At 32.2% G+C, this 23383-nt stretch overlaps 1 long non-coding RNA gene across 1 annotated transcript in view; it reads right to left on the bottom strand.

Moving 5' to 3' along the window:
- Window positions 1–266: 266 nt before the first annotated feature.
- LOC146992752 (uncharacterized) overlaps window positions 267–23383 on the bottom strand; it is a 139881-nt gene continuing 116764 nt past the window's right edge. The window contains exon 3 of the long non-coding RNA XR_015039174.1: window positions 267–369. This is a non-coding gene — a long non-coding RNA (uncharacterized LOC146992752). The remainder of the gene's footprint in view (window positions 370–23383) is intronic.

Genomic DNA, 23383 nt, shown 5'->3' on the forward strand with positions numbered 1-23383 from the left:
AATTATAGTGTGATTAACAGTTCGACCTAACTTCGAATATTACTATACAATATAAAGAAAGCACCAATTCAGACACTTCAATACGGAATTCAAAACCTAAGAAATTAATGCATAAATGCTACCCTAAACATTAAAACGTAATATGAAGCGTTCACGTAAAATAACTAGTAAAACTCCAATATAAAGCTACTTGTGAAAAAGGACATACAAATTATAACATTCAGGTATTTCTAGTGGAAATAAAGTTAACATAAAACAAGAATTACCAGCCAGAGATGTCTTTTTGCTCTGCACTATTTCTCCGTTCTTTTTCTTTCACGATATCATGTTCTGCAATCCAAGAGGGCACAAAAGTGATGACAAATTACACTAGAAGAGGCCAAGGGGGGGAAAAAGAAATCACTAGATTTTAACTACTTTGACATTAAAGAATAATTATACACAAAGAGAAATAGCTAATATTGTTTCTAAATATATAAAACTTCAAAAAGTAGCTTCTTTGTTTTAAATTCCAGCAATGTGCTACATTGTTACTAAAATCATGACTGCAGTTGATAGAAAAGGAAATGATTTTCCTCTTTGTTTTAAATTCCAGCAATGTGCTACATTGTTACTAAAATCATGACTGCAGTTGATAGAAAAGCAACTGATTTTCCTAATACGACAGAAGTACAGTAAGCGAAAGGGTTTTTTAATGTACGGCTACAACATGAACAATAAAAGAAAAAAATTTAGACAGTTATTATGGATACACACAATAAAAGGGATAATAATCTTCGAGATGAGTAAATTATTTCAGCGATGGTAGAAAGATGGCACCGAAAGACAATAAGCAGGTAATTTTAAATGACAAATAAACAAAATAAACTTTACTGTTAGCTTTGAAGCAGGTGTTATATATTAAACTACCTTAATTCACACACACAATTAGTGACATCTTGAAAAGTTAAGTCATATACCTTAAAAGAAGTATTTCAATCAGAATTTTAACCTAAGAAACGTATCTAAAATTTTAAGTTCTTACTTAGGTACTCTCATCCATGAGAGGTGACAACTTAGCCGAATGTACGAGGGTTTATCCTGAAATATTACCAGGTCTCTTTCAATGAAATGATAGCAATATTTCACCGAGGAAAAGAACACAGCTAGCTGACCGGATTCCACCCCGACTTAAATACAGCAAGCCAAAACATATCGAATGCCGTTTTTCCAAGATGGAGTCGTCCGCTTTTTCTCAAAATCGCGTCCCAATGCAAAGAGAGGGAGAGGTGTGGTGAGCTGTCATTTCCGTTGTCCAAGGTGGGGTCGTCAGCTTTTCTCAAAATGGCTTCCCAATTCAAAGAGAGATAGTGACCATTTTTCAGTCTTTTCCAAGATAGGAAAAGAAGAAAACTTAGGATGGAATAACACAAGAGACAGGAAAAAAAAAAACGCAATCTTGTCATTTTCTGATAGGGTACCGGTGTTCGAATACTTTTGTAACCGACTGTACAGGAAATTGAGGGAAGAAACGTTCGTGGACAAAACGTCAGACGCGCCGATAATCACAAATCCTTCCAGTGCTCTCAAAAAGGTAAAGAATTTCCTACGAAATGTGTCCCCTGTGGAGGAGGACATGCATCCTGTAGTAAGGAATGCCCTAAAAGACCAGGAAATACAGATATTGAAAAAATTAATGAAGTTTCTTCATTAACACCAAATGCATTTAAGCCCCGTACAACAAATCATATGCGGCGATTACCAAGAGCAACCCAAAGACGGTTAACGACAGGAAATCCCTCAAGAATAATAACAACTCTATAAATAACGATAAAGAAGACCAATCCTCCACAAATAGACGAAAATCAGTAAACAGAGACATAGTAGAACAACACTTTTGAAGAATTCACCGGGTTCATTACTGAAATTTTTCAAATTTACCAGCAACACAAGCAGGCTTCTAACCCCGACACCAGGCTCAAGACTGCAATGGCAGCACTAAAGATGTTCATCCAGAACGAGCATGAATATTTACGCCCATACGGCTAATCCAAATACCATGCAACATATTTATTATGCCGAGTTTATGTTTTATAATAGTAATGGTATTAAAAACAAAAATTTGAAATTCAAAACTACATCAACCAGCACAGTCTGGATGTAATTTTGTTAAGTGAAACCCACCTCAAATCAAATGACAAATTTAAAATTCCCAACTACAACATCTATAGATCTGACCGTCTTCATAAGCGTGGTGGCGGTATAGCTATTCTCATGAAAAAAAAGCCTAAACAGTACCATCTTTCCTCTTCCCCTTATGAGCTTTGAAGCAAGTGCATGTATTTTGAACAGTGATAATAAAGAATATCTCACCATTGCTGTTTATAAGCCACTCAACAAAAGCCTCAACACTCAAGATCTTGACTATATTCTCAACTTTGGTTATCCAACTATTCTTGCTGGGGACTTAATTGTAAGCACGTTAACTGGAACTCCACACGAATAATCCAGACGGAATTATTACCATCAACAACCATGATATCAACATTTATGGTCCAGATGAACCTATGGATCTTCATCAAATCTCAAATACTTCTGATGTATTAGACATCTTAAATACCTTTTCTCCAAGTGGATAAAGAACTTTTTTCAGATCACCTACCAGTACGATTCACTTTATATGGCTTAAAGCATGGTCTTCCGCCTATAAAGTGCCTTATTAATTGGGAAAACTATGCTTATCACCTTGAAGAAAACATATCTGCTACCACTAAAATGACTAATAACAGCGAAATTCATGATGCCACAGCCTATCTTAGCAGTAAAATCAACGAAGCCCTCAACCACGCCAAATGTATTCCAAAACAGACTAATTATACACTCCCACACAATATTAGACAGAAAATTACAGAGAAAAATTGACTAAGAAAAATTTATCAACGTTCTCACTCCACCCAAGACAAAAGAAGATTTAATGCTGCCAATCGAAACCTCAGAAAACTTATCCAAGTGTACGGAAACACTTGCTGGGATAACTTCATTGAAAGTCTTTCGCACACCGACCATTCTGTGTGGAAAGTTGCTAAAGTCTCCGAAGCACTCCCTCCAATATTGGACCCATTCTAGATGATAATAACACCAAAATTTACGATCATAAGAAAATTGTCAACCTCTTCTCTGATAACTATGAACAACAGTTTAATATAAATAATTTCCCACACCCGAATGATATCAACATTATCAATCCCTTGACCGATTTCCTCTGCAAAGATCCTGAAAATCAAAACAACCCGACTTCTCCCAAAGAAATACAGAAAATTATAAAGAAACTTAATCCAAAGAAAGCATCTGGATATGACAATATCACTAAAAAGGCCCTGCAATACCTCCCAAGGAAAGACATCGTCCTTATTACAAATATTTATAACGCATGTTTAAGACTTAATACATTTCCAAAATATTGGAAACACGCCATTCTAACTGTCATTAAAAAGACTGGCAAAGCTGGAAATCTCACAAGTAACTTTAGACCGATCAGTCTTCTGCCTGCAATTGCCAAACTTTTCGAAAGGCTTATCAAGTCTCGACTCACCACTTTTATTAATGAAAATAACATCATCAAAGACCATCAATTTGGATTTCGCCAGGGATTCTCAACGACTCAGCAGATCGCCCGAATCGTAGAATTCATAGGTGAAAATTTTAATAAAAAGGAAGTAGTCGCTGCTATTTTTATGGATTTAGAGAAAGCCTTCGATAAAGTTTGACATCCCGGTCTTATCATCAAGCTGATTAACTACAATTTCTGACCTGCCATCATCCATCTAATTCCTGATTTTTTAAAGAACAGAACTTTTCAAGTTAAGATTCAAGATAACTATTCCACCACAAGAAAATTTAACGCGGGTTACCACAGGGGTCGGTAATTTTCCCGCTTCTCTATAATTTATATATGAACGATCTTCCTAATATAGAAAATACTTTCACTGCATGCTATGCCGATGACATGGCACTTTTATGTCTCTCACTTAATCCATATCATGCAAGAAATAAACTACAGAATGCCATTAATTACATTTCACCCTGGTTTAAAGGATGGAAAATTAAAATTAAACCCGAAAAATCAAAAGTGATTTACTTTAAGAAAGGAAATATCCCTCAAGACTTGGAAGAAATTACGATGGATGGACAAATCGTGTCAAGTGACCACCAAGCAAAATATCTAGGTGTTTATCTCGATCAGAAGTTAACTTTCAAATTTCATGTTAATTATATCAGAGACAAAGCACAACGTGCCTTAATGAGCATATACTCTCTGATGTGCAAATATTCGAAGTTAAATGTCAACGCTAAAAGAACAATCTATCTACAGGCAATCCGACCCATAATTCTATATGCCGCTTGGGCGTGGGCAGCTACTGCACGTTCAAACCGAGCAAGGCTTCAAAGTTTTCAGAGTGAAACTCTCAGATTCCTATCGAACTCTCCGTGGTTCGTTAGGAACACTGTCATTTATAATTCTCTAAAGAATTTACCATTATATACCGAATTACTAAAGATTACATTCAAATTTTACGAAAAGAAGTTATTAAAAACGTAGGGGAGTACAACTATCTAATCGCACAGCCGCATAAACGGCCCAAAACTATACATCATAATGTTAGATGGTAGTTCTTGTATATATTTTATTTTCAACTATTTAATCAAGATTTTGTTCCATCTTTATCATCATTTTCATCTTACCACGGACTTTGCCCGGTACCAAGGCTGCTGATTTTATCATCATTAAATTCGTATATCACGTGACAGTCTACTTCCCTATGAGTATTAAGATATAGGTACTTTCGCCTCGGACAAAAGCAAAAAAAAAAAAATCTGGGACTTGTATACATTATTTTCCAATATTACTGTACGATACTGTGTCAAATCTACGATAATGTGTAAAAGATATGTCAAAATTATTAGTTGCTATTATAGCTTATCCAACGAAGACTTCATCTGTGGCCGATGTATGGCATCACCCCTGATCAACTTCTTCACTACTGAAGTCTTTGCACTTTTATTACAAGTGCACAGGACTTTTCCAGTTTGTGGAATTTAACGAACTGTTACAGGTTCTTAGGGGATTGATAAACATGTTGTGGTAAAGGCCTTCGTGTCGAACACCACTTAACGAATGATGATCTCCGATCTCACCGACAAAACGTTTCTTCTTTTACTTTTTGTAATAATTTAGACTCAGTTTTTGCACTTTTTCTTTGGGAGGGGGTGGACTCAAAATAACTAACCTATTAATTTAATTTACTTACGCGAAAAAATATTTTCTTTTCTTTCAAAGTTTTAAGAAAATTATAACGATATTCGTTTTATGGACTCTTGATAAACGTGACCTTCGAACTTCGATGCCGGCTTCGAACTTTGGCGCTTTGGAGACAGATATTTCGCTCATGGGCAGCCGAGCAACTTTTGGTGCGAAGAAGTTTTCCTTCTTAACCAAGGAGGTTAGAATAGCCTCCTCCTTGTTCTATTCTAACCACCTTGTTTTTAACAATACATATTCTTTGCCAGTACCTTCGAGAGTAAAGTCATTCAATCTTTTTTTCCAGTCCCTTGAGAAAGCGTTTAAACCAGATGAGCTAAAATTGGAAATTATTTTGAATATTCTGGGTGAGAGCGAATAATTGAATAGTTTATTTGACTGAAGAAGACATGTGCAATTATGATAAGCTTAGAACAATAGTGTTGAAAGAATTTCAGACAACGCCACGAGAGTGTTATACAGTTTTCAAAAAGCGCAAAAATTACATTCAGAAAGCTATGTTTAATTTGCGTCAAGATGAAATGCTACCGTTGAGTATTATTGTCAGATGCGCTAAGTGAGTGATTTTAATTTATTATGTTAATTAATTGTATCAGATGAAATATTCGGTTTATTTGATTGCGAAGTGATGACACATATTGCAATTAAACAAGGAGAATCATATTTTAAACCACAAAAGCTAGGTCGAAATTGTAAAATTTGTTTAACTTCAAAGGCTAAATGTAAAAGTGAATATAATGTATTTATGAAACCTTCTAGTGGAAACGAAATTCTAGATTCTCACTCAAAATTAATATTTCTGAATTCTCTATAAAGGCAAAAAAAAAATTATCTTACATTTTCTATCTTCCGGATGGCCAAGGAAACATCCATTCTGATCGCTGAACTATCTAAATTCCAAGATTCTTCAAAATATTGACACTTAGACTTGTGTGAAACATAAATAGATTATATTTATACACAATTAACAGATTACGTTTAGATGAGCACTACGCTCTTTCCTTCATACAATCTTTCTAGTTCTTGTTCTGGTTCCAGTTCAATGCAAATCAGAGTTCTATAAACGTTTTTGTTTTGATTATTCTAGATTTTAGATGCAACGGCGCTGATAGTCCAGAGTTTAGATGTAACATCTCCTCCCACCATTGAGGTCCGACGGTACGGAGGAATTCAATACACACAGGTCCAGTCAATGAGGAAGACCAATAACTCTTCCAGCTCTGGTTATCACGTGAGGACTTGAAGCAGGTTCTGAAACACAAACAGACTTGAGGCAGGTTCTGAAACACAATCAGCCTGACCAGTCGTAGGGTTGTTTCTATCTCGAGATGTTCTGCAGTGCAACAGAGGACCAGCAGATTCGGGAGTAGAGATCTCCGACGGGAAAAGCCGGGACACAGGAGGAAGCAGAGTTCATTTCCTATCTTGACCCTCGTTAGTCTAATTTTTCCGTCTATACTGGGAAAAAGCTCGATTATCTTGGCTAAACACTAATGAGTGCGGCGTCTCTTGCTATCTTAAAACAGAACGACATCGCCTACATTTCCAGTTTCCAGAGAAGAATAATGGAGATTTTGCAAAGCGACGTGTATGTTAGGTTGCGCTATGCGCTACTTCGTTCTCCTATCTTTCCGCCCCCCCCCCTGAGATCGCTAAATATTTTTTTGCCTTTAAATACTATACCTCACCGATTTTTTTTTCCCTCAACTGTTGTTTGCTATCTGTTTAATGTCTAAATGTGAGGGATCTATTATTCTTCATTGCCTTAAATAAATTCTTAGAATTATGAGATAATATAAATACTGTTTTCTTCAATGTGTTAAACTAACATTAATTAACAAGTAATAAATCATGATAGCGAGCTGACCATAAATAAACTTATAATAAATTATGATAAATATATTAATAAATACCACCGATCTATGCTTATTGTCTTTAGTTATTTTAGTTAAAGTAATATATGTTTCTGTCTGATGTTACGGGTCTTTTGCTGTGTGTCTCAGGATGAAAGCATACATATTGCCTTGTATTCCATGCTAAATTCCATGGTAAAATAAATAAATAAATGCTTGAATATGAAGCATCTCAACACTATCCATTCCCCCCCCCCCATCACATCTATTCAGCCTTACCAAACATACTCACTACACGCACCTGTGAGACAGTATTTATTGTAAATGATTACAGCTTCCTCTCGTTTTGACTACACCCATGGAGACAGTAATATTTTTAGGATGTTTTCTACTACTTTGCCTTTTCTTTTTATCCGCGATTAAATTCACGTATAGGTATGGCGTATAAAAACTGGTATTTTGATTTGTGATCTGACTTCGTCCATCCAAAAATGGAGTTGCTTAGCTTTTGCGAAATGTTTGATTTTGTTCAAGGAGGCGTAAATTCTCGCTATATTACTGAAGCAGAGAGAATTTAAAAAAGCGCATCATTTAGTAAAGCACGGAATTTTACTTGAAAAACCCAATGTACGAATTTTGACTTCCTATTGAAGGATAATTTCTATAGCGTGATGATCGCATGAAATCGAAGGACATTTCATTGTTGAAAAAGGAGAAATATATATATATATATATATATTTATTTAATTTCTTGTTCATGTAAAGGAGGAACTGCTGGCTATTGTAAGCATTGAATCGCTGTTTTGGTGTTAACGTTCACTGATTGTAAACAAATGATTTCATATGTATTTAACTTGGGATTTCCAGAAAATCTCTGCTGTCAAGTGTCTTTTTTTTTTTCCATAAAATTTATTTTGAATGATTACATACTAAAAATATATTGGGTTGATCTTTACATTATGGTAACTTCGCGAATTTTTGGCGAAAATTTGGCAACCAACTCTCCTACAGCAACCCTCTATTTTTTTTTTCCCCGCCGCCATTTTGTCTTCACGAAGTAAAGACATGTTTCTTTTCTTCTTATCTACTGAACACTTCTTCCAACAATCTACTAGCCGAATTACACTTATGCTAGAAATTTTATCAAACAAAACTGCTTAATCATGACAAATATTCACTGCAAAATTGGGGAAAAGTGCACAATACCATACTCCTTACACGTTTTTCAAAATAACACATAAACATAAACCATGTACACGCCGACTTATTTTTACTTAAAAAAACATCCCAGAATTGCACAAAAATGCCATTGCGTGCACTCTTCACTATATCCATGTACACTGCTTTTTTCTCATAAATTAGAAAAATTTCACGAAAATACATGACAATTTTCTCAATCTTTAAACCCGGTAAAAAGAACATATATGAAATTACCAGATCGTGAAAAAGTATTTATCCTTTACAAATATGAACATTTCCACATATAAAATAAATAAAATATCCAAAAACTTTTACCTCTAAATCATCTATTACATTATACACGTCACCAACGAATTCATACCGCAAGCATTACAAATACTTAGTATCAAATATTTAAATTATTTCCATGCACGTTTATTTCAACTTAAACGTATACCAAATTCCTACAAACATAAAATTCACAAAATAACTATCATTTAATTATAATATCACTAAACCATGTACACGTCGACTTATTTTTACTTAAAAAACATCCCAGAATTGCACAAAAATGGCATTGCGCACACTCTTCACTATATCCATGTACACTGCTTTTGTGTACAAAAGAGTGTACAAAAATGATGGCAAATTACACTAGAAGAAGCCAAGGGGGAGGGAAGGAATCATTAGATTTTAACTACTTTGAAATTAAAGAAAAATTATACACAAAGAGAAATATCTAGTATTGTTTCTTAATATATAAAACTTCAAAAGTAGCTTCTTTGTTTTGAATTCCAGCAATGTGCTACATTGTTACTAAAATGATGACTGCAGTCGGTAGAAAAGCAAATGATTTCCCTAATACGACAGAAGTACAGTAAGCAAAAGGGGTTTTAATGTATGGGTACAACATGAACAATGAAAGGAAAAATATTTAGACAGTTATTACCGATAATGATCTTCGAGAAGAGTAAATAATTTCAGCGCTGGTAGAAAGACAGCACCAAAAGACAATAAGCAGGTAATTTTAAATGACAAATAAACAAAATAAACTTTACTGTTAGCTTTGAAGCAGGTGTTATACATTAAACTATCTTAATTCACACACAGAATTAGTGACATAACAGATCTAAAAAGAGTAAGAATCAAACTCGCAATATATTAACATTAAAAGAACTATACCAATACACTTTTAAAGATTTTTTTTTTAAAAAAAGCTCAAAAACACCATTCTAAAAACAGATTTCGAAGAACATCTTGAAAACAAAAGTCATAAACCATAAAAGAAATATTTCATTGAGAATTTTAATGTAAGAACCGTTTCTAATTTTACGTTCTTTACTTAGGTACTCTTATCCCTGAGAGAAGATAGCTTAGTCCAATGTACCAAAAATTATCCTGAAATATTACCATGTCACTTTAATGAAATTATAGCAATATTTAACTCAGGGAAAGAACATATTGTCTAGCTGCCTGTGTTCGAGCCCAGCTTTAACAGAAAGCCAAAACACATCAAATGCCATTGAATTAAACAGCATTTTGAAATATCGCAAAAAATTTAAATGCAATTTCGTGGAAGAGCTATTGCAATTACCTACATACTAAAATTGTGACCAAAAATTCAAGAAAACTAAGATACTCTTTTTCTGTTTCGAAGGAATCAAAGTCATATACTAATGTAGGGATGCTCAACTTATTGTACTATAACATAAAACCTAAACACAGGAATGAAATTTTGTCAGCTATGTGAGATGTCCAATACAGAGAAATTCTGTAAATTGCAGAATAGATCTTGCGTCTGAAAACAGACGAAACGTAAAACATAATTCAAATACTTTACTTTTAGCCTTGAAGCAGGTATTCTATATTAAACTGTCTTAATGCACATACAGAATTAGTAATATAATACCTCAAAATATTATAAGAACCAAACACGCATTATATAAACATTATAAAAAAGTGTATATACATTTATTAGTGTTACGAGGGTTTATTATGAAATAGTATAATGTCACTTTCAGTGAAATGATATAAATTTTCACTCAGGCAAGGGACATTCTGTCTGTCTGCCTGGGTTCCATCCCAGCTTCTGTTACAAAAGTTTCATAGAAGAATTTTAAAAATCCAGAAATGAAACTTACGAAGAAATTATTGAACATACCTGATTCTATGATTTAGTCATTCTTACAGACATAATAACTAAAATCTTAAACTTGAGGGGGGGAAGAGAACTAAACCAAAGTCTTTGAATTAAAGGCTATTATAAATTCATTTTAAATCAAAATTAATTTTGTGAAAATATTACACAAATATAAGGAATATACATAATATACCATAATGTAATGTATGTTTTGCCACTTTGGAAATTCTGGAGAACTAAAGTGTGAAATATAAGTAAACTGAAACAAACATTTGGAAAGTCTCATCCAGCTTAAGTTAGTTTTCAAATTAGATGTTTTGAGTGTATTTAAAATTAGGCCAACTACTTCCTTCACTTCAAACCCATTACATAATACTAGTATTTAAGAAAAATGGTAAAAGATTGAAAATATGTTAAATAACAATTCTACCGATCTAGAAATGGAAATAACTAATTTTCATCCTAATTAATATCAAGAATACCACAAAAAGCCCATTTGAATAGTCCTAGATCAGAAAAATCATGAACTGTTAAACTTTTAAAAAGATAAATTCCTGCTTTCGATTTACGTAAAAAGGTGAAAGAGGATTTTCAAGAATGAACTTGTTAAAAATCAATGTTCAGATACAGGATAACAAACAAACATCCGAACGACTGCATGGATTTAGCCATAACATTGCATGTACTGAGAGGGAAAATAACACGCAGAAGAAATGCAGTGTTAAATTTCACATTAAAATATGTTTTCCCTGTATTTAATTTTCATCTTGCTGAATTTTTTGTAAATAATACAAAGAGTATACCTTTTCTTTAACATTTTATACCACACATTTTTATACTTTGTGTAATGCACTAACAACTGAAATATTAAAATTGCAATATATAATTGCAGCTAGCCAAAATTCTATAAACTTAATATTGGCTCCCAATAAGTTAAAGTTGCGAATAACTGCACCAAGGAAAGGAATGCAATTTTATTTCTTTGTCTGTATTTGGTTTCATTTTTATATAGAAAGAGTTAAAAATAGGTTATCTAGGTAACAAAATTTAAACACACATTTTCAGTAAAAATTACAGAATAACAGATTTTGTTTCCCTGAAGACGCAACACCTCGCTATTCCAGCTATGATACAGACTGCATACTGTCATAGAGAAATTCCTTTCTTAAACAGGAAATTCATATACATTAATCTGTTTTTACACAAGTACTGTTAATGACTAATCCATGGTGAAGGAGTAAAATACTTTATATTAATTCCCATCTAAATTTTTATTATTTCCGGTCATCTGTATAGACTGTTTACCTATCACGACTAAACTCCCAATCTGCATTCCACATAACTCATACGATTCTTAAAGGATCCCATTTAATTTGTCCACTGCTAGAATTTCATTCATACGTGCTGCATCATTCTATTATCAACACCGGAAAGAATTTATCTGCTACTTTAAACAATTTCCATCGACTGAAAATTTAGTCCAAAAAGTCTAACAAATCTCAAAAGCAAAGGATGCCGAAGAATTTCTACATATGGAAGACAGAGAAGTCAAACAATGAATCAGAAAATTACAAAAGAAGAATTGGGTGCTTATAATACCCTTGATAATAAAAGCACTCATTACTAAGAAAAGATTTTAACAGAAGATAAGGTGAAGGAATTGTTAAATAACACAAAAGCAATGTCTGATCTTCTAGCGGAGATTGACCCAATTAAAGAAAAAAACTGGACACTTTAAAAGAGCTGCTGGGAAACGTGCTCTTTACAACGACACGGTTACAGTTGCATCAGTCATTTTTATAAGCAAAAGACATCAGCTTTTTCAAAAAATAATTCTGTCATGCAAATTGGATAATAATAAAACATCACTGATTCGATTTCAAAATTAATTTTTATTTATTGAATCAATTTTAAATAGATCTTCGCAAATTGGTTCAGAAAACTTCACAATATGCTAAAATAGTTCAGATTAAGGGAAAAAATATAATAAAGTATGCTTAAAACAACTAAGAAAAAGCACATTTTGAGCAGCCTTAACAGAACACAATTTGGCTCTACTAACTTTCTTTACGAGTACTCATTAAATTTTTATTTACATTTCTTTTTTGTTCAACATTTAACTTTCAATGGTTTTAAGAGAAACAGCACTTGATAGAGAGATTGTAAATTCTGGAAAAACTAAAACAAAATTGGTTTATACACAGGCAGTTCAATTACACTGACCTGTTGGGAAGAGAAGATCCCGTTGGACAGGGAAAATATTAGGCCACACAGAGAGGAAAATGTTTAGCCTCCTCCTCTTAATGCGAAAGGAGGCCAATTCAGAAAAAAATACACAACAGCAGTAATTTTGAAACCACTACGAAGCCACGGAACTCTAAAAAATCTCAGACTTCTGATAATTATAGTGTGTTTAACAGTTCTACCTCACTTCGAATATTACAATACAATATAAAGAAAGCACCAATTCAGACACTTCAATACGAAATTCAAAACCAAAGAAATTAATGCATAAATGCTACCCTAAACATTAAAACGTAATATGAAGCTTTCAATTAAAATAAATAACTAGTAAAACTCCAATATAAAGCAACATGTGAAAAGGGACGTACAAATTATAACATTCAAGCATTTGTAGTGAAAATAAAGTTAATATAAAAGAAGAATTACCAGCCACAGATGTCTTTTTGTCTGCACCGTTTCTCCATTCTTTTTCTTTCACGATCTGCAATCCAAGAGTGTACAAAAATGATGGCAAATTACACTAGAAGAAGCCAAGGCGGAGGGGGGGAAAGGAATCATTAGATTTTAACTACTTTGAAATTAAAGAAAAATTATACACAAAGAGAAATATCTAGTATTGTTTCTTAATATATAAAACTTCAAAAGTAGCTTCTTTGTTTTAAATTCCAGCAATGGGCTACATTGTTACTAAAATCATGACTGACGTCGATAGAAAAGCAAATGATTTCCCTAATGCGACAGAGGTGCACTACGCGAAAGAGGTTTTTAATGTATGGGTACAACATGAATAATGAAAGAAAAAAAAATTAGACAGTTATTACGGATACACAGAATAAAAGGGATAATGATCTTCGAGAAAAGTAAATAATTTCAGCGCTGGTAGAAAGATGGCACCAAAAGAAATTAAGCACGTAATTTTAAATGACAAATAAAAAAATAAACTTTACTGTTAGCTTTGAAGCAGGTGTTATATATTAAACTATCTTAATTCACACAGAGAATTACTGACATAACAGATCAAAAAAGAGTGAGAATCAAACTCGCAATATATTGACATTAAAAAGCTATACATATATACTTTTATAGATTTTTTTTAGAAACGGATCAAAAACACCATTTTAAAAACAGATTTCGGAAAACACCTTGGAAACAAAAGTCATAAACCATAAAAGAAATATTTCATTGAGAATTTTAACGTAAGAACCATTTCTAATTTTAAGTTCTTTACTTAGATACACTCATCCACGAGAGAGGACGGCTTAGTGCAATGTACGAGAAATTATATTGAAATATTACCACGTCACTTTAATGAAATGATAGCAATATTTCACTCAGGAAAAGAACATATTGTCTAGCTGCCCGGGTTCGAGCCCAGCTTTAATACAGCAAGCCAAAACACATCAAATGCCATTGAATGATACAGCATTTTGAAATCTTGCAAAAAATTTAAATGAAATTTCGTGAAAGAGCTATTGCAATTACTTATATACTAAAATTTTGACCAAAAATTCAACAAAACTAAGATACTCTTTTTTTCTTTCGAAAGAATCAGTCATATACTAACGTAGGGATGCTCAACTTACTGTACTATAAAACCTAAACATAGGAATGAAATTTTGTCAGATTTGTGAGATGTCCAAATCCCGAGAAATTCCATAAACTGTAGAGTAGAACGAACGTCTAAAAACACACAAAAGGTGAAACACAATTCAAATACTTTACTTTTAGCCTTGAAGCAGGTGTTCTATATTAAAATGTCTCAACTCACATACAGACTTAGTAATATAATAGCTCAAAATATTGTAATAACCAAACACGCCTTATAAAAACATTAAAAAAAAACCTACATACATTTATTAGTGTTACGAGGGTTTATTCTGAAATACTATAATGTCACTTTCAGTGAAATGATAGAAATTTTCACTCAGGGAAGGTACATTCTGTCTGGCCGCCTGGGTTCCATCCCAGCTTCGGTTACAAACGTTTCACAGAAGAATTTTCAAAATCCAGAAACGAAACTTATGAAGAAATTATTGACCATAATTGGTTCTACGATTTAGTCATTCTTACAGACATAACAACTAAAATTTTAAAACCTGAGGGGGGGGGGAGAGAACTAAACTAAGTCTTTGAATTCAAGGGTATTTTAAATTCATTTTAAATCAAAATTAATTTTGTAAAAATATTACACAAATATAAGGAATATACATTTTTACCATAATGCAATGTACGTTTTGCCACTTTGAAAATCTGGACAATTAAAGCGTGAAATGTAAGAAAACTGAAAGAAACATTTGGAAAATCTCATCGAGCTTAAATTAGTTTCTAAATTAGATGTTTTGAGTGTATTTAAAATTAGGCCAACTACTTCATTCACTTCAAACCCATTACATAATACCAGTATTTAAGAAAAATGGTAAAAGATTGCAAATAGGTTAACAATTCTACTGATCTAGAGATGGAAATAACTGATTTTCATCCTAATTAAGATAAGGAATATCACAAAAAGCCATTTGAATAGTCCTAGATCAGAAAAATCATGAACTGTTAAACTTTTAAAAAGATAAATTCCTTCTTTCCATCTACTTAAAAATGTGAAAGAAGATTTTCAACAACGAACTTGTTAAAATCAATGTTCAGATACAGAATAACAAACAAACATCCGAACGACTGCATGGATTTAGCCATAACATCGCACGTACCAGAAGGAGAAAAAAAACTCTCGGAAGAAATGCAGTGTTAAATTTCACATTAAAATATGATTTCCCTGTATTTAATTTTCATCTAGCTGATCTTTTTGTAAATAATACAAAGAGTATACATTTTCTTTAACATATTATACCACACATTTTTATACTTTGTGCAATGCACTTACAACTGAAATATTAAAAGTGCAATATATAATTGCAGCTAGCCAGAATTTTATAAACTTAAAATTGCCTCCCATTATGTTAAAAATGCGAGTAACTGCACCAAGGGAAGGAATGCAATTTTATTTTTTTGTCTGTATTTGGTTTCATTTTCATATAGAAAGAGTTAAAAATAGGTTATCTAGGTAACAAAATTTAAACACACATTTTCAGTAAAAATTACAGAATAACAAATTTTGTTTCCCTGAAGACGCAACACCTCGCTATTTCAGCTATGATACACACTTCATACTGTCATAAAGAAATTCCTTTCTTAAACAGGGAATTCATATACTTTAATCTGTTTTTACACAAGTACTGTTAAAGACTAATCCATGGTCCAGGAGTAAAATACTTTATAGGGATCCCATTTAATTTGTCCACTGCTAGAATTTCATTCATACGTGCTGCAGCATTCAATTATCAACACCGGAAAGAATTTATCTGCTACTTTAAACAATTTCCATCGACTGAAAATGATGTCCAAAAAATCTTACAAATCTCAAAAGCAAACGATGCCGTAGAATTTTCACACATGGAAGACAGAGAAGTTAAACGATGAATCAGAAAATTACAAAAGAAGAATTGGGATCTTATAAAACCCCTTGATAACAAAAGTGCTCATTACGAAGAAGAGCTTTTAACTGAAGATAAGATGAAGGAATTGTTAAATAACACAAAAGCAATGTCTGATCTTCTAGCGGAGAATGACCTAATCAAAGAAAAAAACAGGACACTTTAAAACAGCTACTGGGAAACATGTGCTCTTTACAGCGACACGCATACAGTTGCATCAGTCATTCTTATAAGCGAAGGACATCAGCTTTTTCAAAAAATAATTCTGGCATGCATTTGCCAAGAGAACGGAAAGAAGTCCGAAAGAAACTTTCAGAGTGCTTTGCAAAACAAAGTTGAAAGTCAATCTGCAGAATTTTACTTCGATAATAATAAAACATCTCTGATTTGATTTCAAAATGAATTTTTATTTGTGGAATCACTTTTAAACAGATCTTCGCAAATTGGTTCATAAAACTTCACAATTTGCAGCTCCACTAACTTTCTATACGAGTACTCATTAAATTTTTATTTACATTTCTTTTTTGTTGAACATTTAACTTTCAATGGTTTCAAGAGAAATAGCACTTGATAGAGAGACTCTAAATTCGGAAAAAATCTGAAACAAAATTGGTTTATACACAGGCAGTGCAATTACACTAACCTGTTGGGAAGAGGAGACCCTGTTGGACAGGGAATATATTAGGCCACACAGAGAGGAAAATGTTTAGCCTCCTCCTCATAATGCAAAAGGAGGCCACTCGGGAAAAAATTACACTACAACAGTAAATTTGAAACCACTACGAAGCAACAGAACTCTAACAAATCTCAGACTTCTGACAATTATAGTGTGATTAACAGTTCGACCTAACTTCGAATATTACTATACAATATAAAGAAAGCACCAATTCAGACACTTCAATACGGAATTCAAAACCTAAGAAATTAATGCATAAATGCTACCCTAAACATTAAAATGTAATATGAAGCGTTCACGTAAAATAACTAGTAAAACTCCAATATAAAGCTACTTGTGAAAAAGGACATACAAATTATAACATTCAAGCATTTCTAGTGGAAATAAAATTAACATAAAACAAGAATTAGCAGCCACAGATGTCTTTTTGCTCTGCACTATTTCTCCGTTCTTTTTCTTTCACGATATCATGTTCTGCAATCCAAAAGTGCACAAAAGTGATGACAAATTACACTAGAAGAGGCCAAGGGGGAAAAAAAAAAATCATTAGATTTTAACTACTTTAACATTAAGGAATAATTATACACAAAGAGAAATAGCTAATATTGTTTCTAAATATATAAAACTTCAAAAAGTAGCTTCTTTGTTTTAAATTCCAGCAATGTGCTACATTGTTAGTAAAATCATGACTGCAGTCGATAGAAAAGCAAATGATTTCCCTAATACGACAGAAGTTCCGTTAGCAAAAGCGGTTTTAATGTATGGGTACAACATGAACAATGAAAGGAAAAATATTTAGACAGTTATTACCGATAATGATCTTCGAGAAGAGTAAATAATTTCAGCGCTGGTAGAAAGACAGCACCAAAAGACAATAAGCAGGTAATTTTAAATGACAAATAAACAAAATAAACTTTACTGTTAGCTTTGAAGCAGGTGTTATACATTAAACTATCTTAATTCACACACAGAATTAGTGACATAACAGATCTAAAAAGAGTAAGAATCAAACTCGCAATATATTAACATTAAAAGAACTATACCAATACACTTTTAAAGATTTTTTTTTTTTGAAAAAAGCTCAAAAACACCATTCTAAAAACAGATTTCGAAGAACATCTTGAAAACAAAAGTCATAAACCATAAAAGAAATATTTCATTGAGAATTTTAATGTAAGAACCGTTTCTAATTTTACGTTCTTTACTTAGGTACTCTTATCCCTGAGAGAAGATAGCTTAGTCCAATGTACCAAAAATTATCCTGAAATATTACCATGTCACTTTAATGAAATTATAGCAATATTTAACTCAGGGAAAGAACATATTGTCTAGCTGCCTGTGTTCGAGCCCAGCTTTAACAGAAAGCCAAAACACATCAAATGCCATTGAATTAAACAGCATTTTGAAATATCGCAAAAAATTTAAATGCAATTTCGTGGAAGAGCTATTGCAATTACCTACATACTAAAATTGTGACCAAAAATTCAAGAAAACTAAGATACTCTTTTTCTGTTTCGAAGGAATCAAAGTCATATACTAATGTAGGGATGCTCAACTTATTGTACTATAACATAAAACCTAAACACAGGAATGAAATTTTGTCAGCTATGTGAGATGTCCAATACAGAGAAATTCTGTAAATTGTAGAATAGATCTTGCGTCTGAAAACAGACGAAACGTAAAACATAATTCAAATACTTTACTTTTAGCCTTGAAGCAGGTATTCTATATTAAACTGTCTTAATGCACATACAGAATTAGTAATATAATACCTCAAAATATTATAAGAACCAAACACGCATTATATAAACATTATAAAAAAGTGTATATACATTTATTAGTGTTACGAGGGTTTATTATGAAATAGTATAATGTCACTTTCAGTGAAATGATAGAAATTTTCACTCAGGGAAGGGACATTCTGTCTGTCTGCCTGGGTTCCATCTCAGCTTCTGTTACAAAAGTTTCATAGAAGAATTTTAAAAATCCAGAAATGAAACTTACGAAGAAATTATTGAACATACCTGATTCTATGATTTAGTCATTCTTACAGACATAATAACTAAAATCTTAAACTTGAGGGGGGGGAGAGAACTAAACCAAAGTCTTTGAATTAAAGGCTATTATAAATTCATTTTAAATCAAAATTAATTTTGTGAAAATATTACACAAATATAAGGAATATACATAATATACCATAATGTAATGTATGTTTTGCCACTTTGGAAATTCTGGAGAACTAAAGTGTGAAATATAAGAAAACTGAAACAAACATTTGGAAAATCTCATCGAGCTTAAGTTAGTTTTCAAATTAGATGTTTTGAGTGTATTTAAAATTAGGCCAACTACTTCCTTCACTTCAAACCCATTACATAATACTAGTATTTAAGAAAAATGGTAAAAGATTGAAAATATGTTAAATAACAATTCTACCGATCTAGAAATGGAAATAACTAATTTTCATCCTAATTAATATCAAGAATACCACAAAAAGCCCATTTGAATAGTCCTAGATCAGAAAAATCATGAACTGTTAAACTTTTAAAAAGATAAATTCCTGCTTTCGATTTACGTAAAAAGGTGAAAGAGGATTTTCAAGAATGAACTTGTTAAAAATCAATGTTCAGATACAGGATAACAAACAAACATCCGAACGACTGCATGGATTTAGCCATAACATCGCATGTACTGAGAGGGAAAATAACTCGCAGAAGAAATGCAGTGTTAAATTTCACATTAAAATATGTTTTCCCTGTATTTAATTTTCATCTTGCTGAATTTTTTGTAAATAATACAAAGAGTATACCTTTTCTTTAACATTTTATACCACACATTTTTATACTTTGTGTAATGCACTAACAACTGAAATATTAAAATTGCAATATATAATTGCAGCTAGCCAAAATTCTATAAACTTAATATTGGCTCCCAATAAGTTAAAGTTGCGAATAACTGCACCAAGGAAAGGAATGCAATTTTATTTCTTTGTCTGTATTTGGTTTCATTTTTATATAGAAAGAGTTAAAAATAGGTTATCTAGGTAACAAAATTTAAACACACATTTTCAGTAAAAATTACAGAATAACAGATTTTGTTTCCCTGAAGACGCAACACCTCGCTATTCCAGCTATGATACAGACTGCATACTGTCATAGAGAAATTCCTTTCTTAAACAGGAAATTCATATACATTAATCTGTTTTTACACAAGTACTGTTAATGACTAATCCATGGTGAAGGAGTAAAATACTTTATATTAATTCCCATCTAAATTTTTATTATTTCCGGTCATCTGTATAGACTGTTTACCTATCAGGACTAAACTCCCAATCTGCATTCCACATAACTCATACGATTCTTAAAGGATCCCATTTAATTTGTCCACTGCTAGAATTTCATTCATACGTGCTGCATCATTCTATTATCAACACCGGAAAGAATTTATCTGCTACTTTAAACAATTTCCATCGACTGAAAATTTAGTCCAAAAAGTCTAACAAATCTCAAAAGCAAAGGATGCCGAAGAATTTCTACATATGGAAGACAGAGAAGTCAAACAATGAATCAGAAAATTACAAAAGAAGAATTGGGTGCTTATAATACCCTTGATAATAAAAGCACTCATTACTAAGAAAAGATTTTAACAGAAGATAAGGTGAAGGAATTGTTAAATAACACAAAAGCAATGTCTGATCTTCTAGCGGAGATTGACCCAATTAAAGAAAAAAACTGGACACTTTAAAAGAGCTGCTGGGAAACGTGCTCTTTACAACGACACGGTTACAGTTGCATCAGTCATTTTTATAAGCAAAAGACATCAGCTTTTTCAAAAAATAATTCTGTCATGCAAATTGGATAATAATAAAACATCACTGATTCGATTTCAAAATTAATTTTTATTTATTGAATCAATTTTAAATAGATCTTCGCAAATTGGTTCAGAAAACTTCACAATATGCTAAAATAGTTCAGATTAAGGGAAAAAATATAATAAAGTATGCTTAAAACAACTAAGAAAAAGCACATTTTGAGCAGCCTTAACAGAACACAATTTGGCTCTACTAACTTTCTTTACGAGTACTCATTAAATTTTTATTTACATTTCTTTTTTGTTCAACATTTAACTTTCAATGGTTTTAAGAGAAACAGCACTTGATAGAGAGATTGTAAATTCTGGAAAAACTAAAACAAAATTGGTTTATACACAGGCAGTTCAATTACACTGACCTGTTGGGAAGAGAAGATCCCGTTGGACAGGGAAAATATTAGGCCACACAGAGAGGAAAATGTTTAGCCTCCTCCTCTTAATGCGAAAGGAGGCCAATTCAGAAAAAAATACACAACAGCAGTAATTTTGAAACCACTACGAAGCCACGGAACTCTAAAAAATCTCAGACTTCTGATAATTATAGTGTGTTTAACAGTTCTACCTCACTTCGAATATTACAATACAATATAAAGAAAGCACCAATTCAGACACTTCAATACGAAATTCAAAACCAAAGAAATTAATGCATAAATGCTACCCTAAACATTAAAACGTAATATGAAGCTTTCAATTAAAATAAATAACTAGTAAAACTCCAATATAAAGCAACATGTGAAAAGGGACGTACAAATTATAACATTCAAGCATTTGTAGTGAAAATAAAGTTAATATAAAAGAAGAATTACCAGCCACAGATGTCTTTTTGTCTGCACCGTTTCTCCATTCTTTTTCTTTCACGATCTGCAATCCAAGAGTGTACAAAAATGATGGCAAATTACACTAGAAGAAGCCAAGGCGGAGGGGGGGAAAGGAATCATTAGATTTTAACTACTTTGAAATTAAAGAAAAATTATACACAAAGAGAAATATCTAGTATTGTTTCTTAATATATAAAACTTCAAAAGTAGCTTCTTTGTTTTAAATTCCAGCAATGGGCTACATTGTTACTAAAATCATGACTGACGTCGATAGAAAAGCAAATGATTTCCCTAATGCGACAGAGGTGCACTACGCGAAAGAGGTTTTTAATGTATGGGTACAACATGAATAATGAAAGAAAAAAAAATTAGACAGTTATTACGGATACACAGAATAAAAGGGATAATGATCTTCGAGAAAAGTAAATAATTTCAGCGCTGGTAGAAAGATGGCACCAAAAGAAATTAAGCACGTAATTTTAAATGACAAATAAAAAAATAAACTTTACTGTTAGCTTTGAAGCAGGTGTTATATATTAAACTATCTTAATTCACACAGAGAATTACTGACATAACAGATCAAAAAAGAGTGAGAATCAAACTCGCAATATATTGACATTAAAAAGCTATACATATATACTTTTATAGATTTTTTTTAGAAACGGATCAAAAACACCATTTTAAAAACAGATTTCGGAAAACACCTTGGAAACAAAAGTCATAAACCATAAAAGAAATATTTCATTGAGAATTTTAACGTAAGAACCATTTCTAATTTTAAGTTCTTTACTTAGATACACTCATCCACGAGAGAGGACGGCTTAGTGCAATGTACGAGAAATTATATTGAAATATTACCACGTCACTTTAATGAAATGATAGCAATATTTCACTCAGGAAAAGAACATATTGTCTAGCTGCCCGGGTTCGAGCCCAGCTTTAATACAGCAAGCCAAAACACATCAAATGCCATTGAATGATACAGCATTTTGAAATCTTGCAAAAAATTTAAATGAAATTTCGTGAAAGAGCTATTGCAATTACTTATATACTAAAATTTTGACCAAAAATTCAACAAAACTAAGATACTCTTTTTTTCTTTCGAAAGAATCAGTCATATACTAATGTAGGGATGCTCAACTTACTGTACTATAAAACCTAAACATAGGAATGAAATTTTGTCAGATTTGTGAGATGTCCAAATCCCGAGAAATTCCATAAACTGTAGAGTAGAACGAACGTCTAAAAACACACAAAAGGTGAAACACAATTCAAATACTTTACTTTTAGCCTTGAAGCAGGTGTTCTATATTAAAATGTCTCAACTCACATACAGACTTAGTAATATAATAGCTCAAAATATTGTAATAACCAAACACGCCTTATAAAAACATTAAAAAAAAACCTACATACATTTATTAGTGTTACGAGGGTTTATTCTGAAATACTATAATGTCACTTTCAGTGAAATGATAGAAATTTTCACTCAGGGAAGGTACATTCTGTCTGGCCGCCTGGGTTCCATCCCAGCTTCGGTTACAAACGTTTCACAGAAGAATTTTCAAAATCCAGAAACGAAACTTATGAAGAAATTATTGACCATAATTGGTTCTACGATTTAGTCATTCTTACAGACATAACAACTAAAATTTTAAAACCTGAGGGGGGGGGGAGAGAACTAAACTAAGTCTTTGAATTCAAGGTTATTTTAAATTCATTTTAAATCAAAATTAATTTTGTAAAAATATTACACAAATATAAGGAATATACATTTTTACCATAATGCAATGTACGTTTTGCCACTTTGAAAATCTGGACAATT

This window comes from Stegodyphus dumicola, chromosome X2 (assembly GCF_044657685.1).
Source record: "Stegodyphus dumicola isolate Sdum_Otavi_A_Nest chromosome X2, ASM4465768v1".
Lineage (NCBI taxonomy): Eukaryota > Metazoa > Arthropoda > Arachnida > Araneae > Eresidae > Stegodyphus > Stegodyphus dumicola.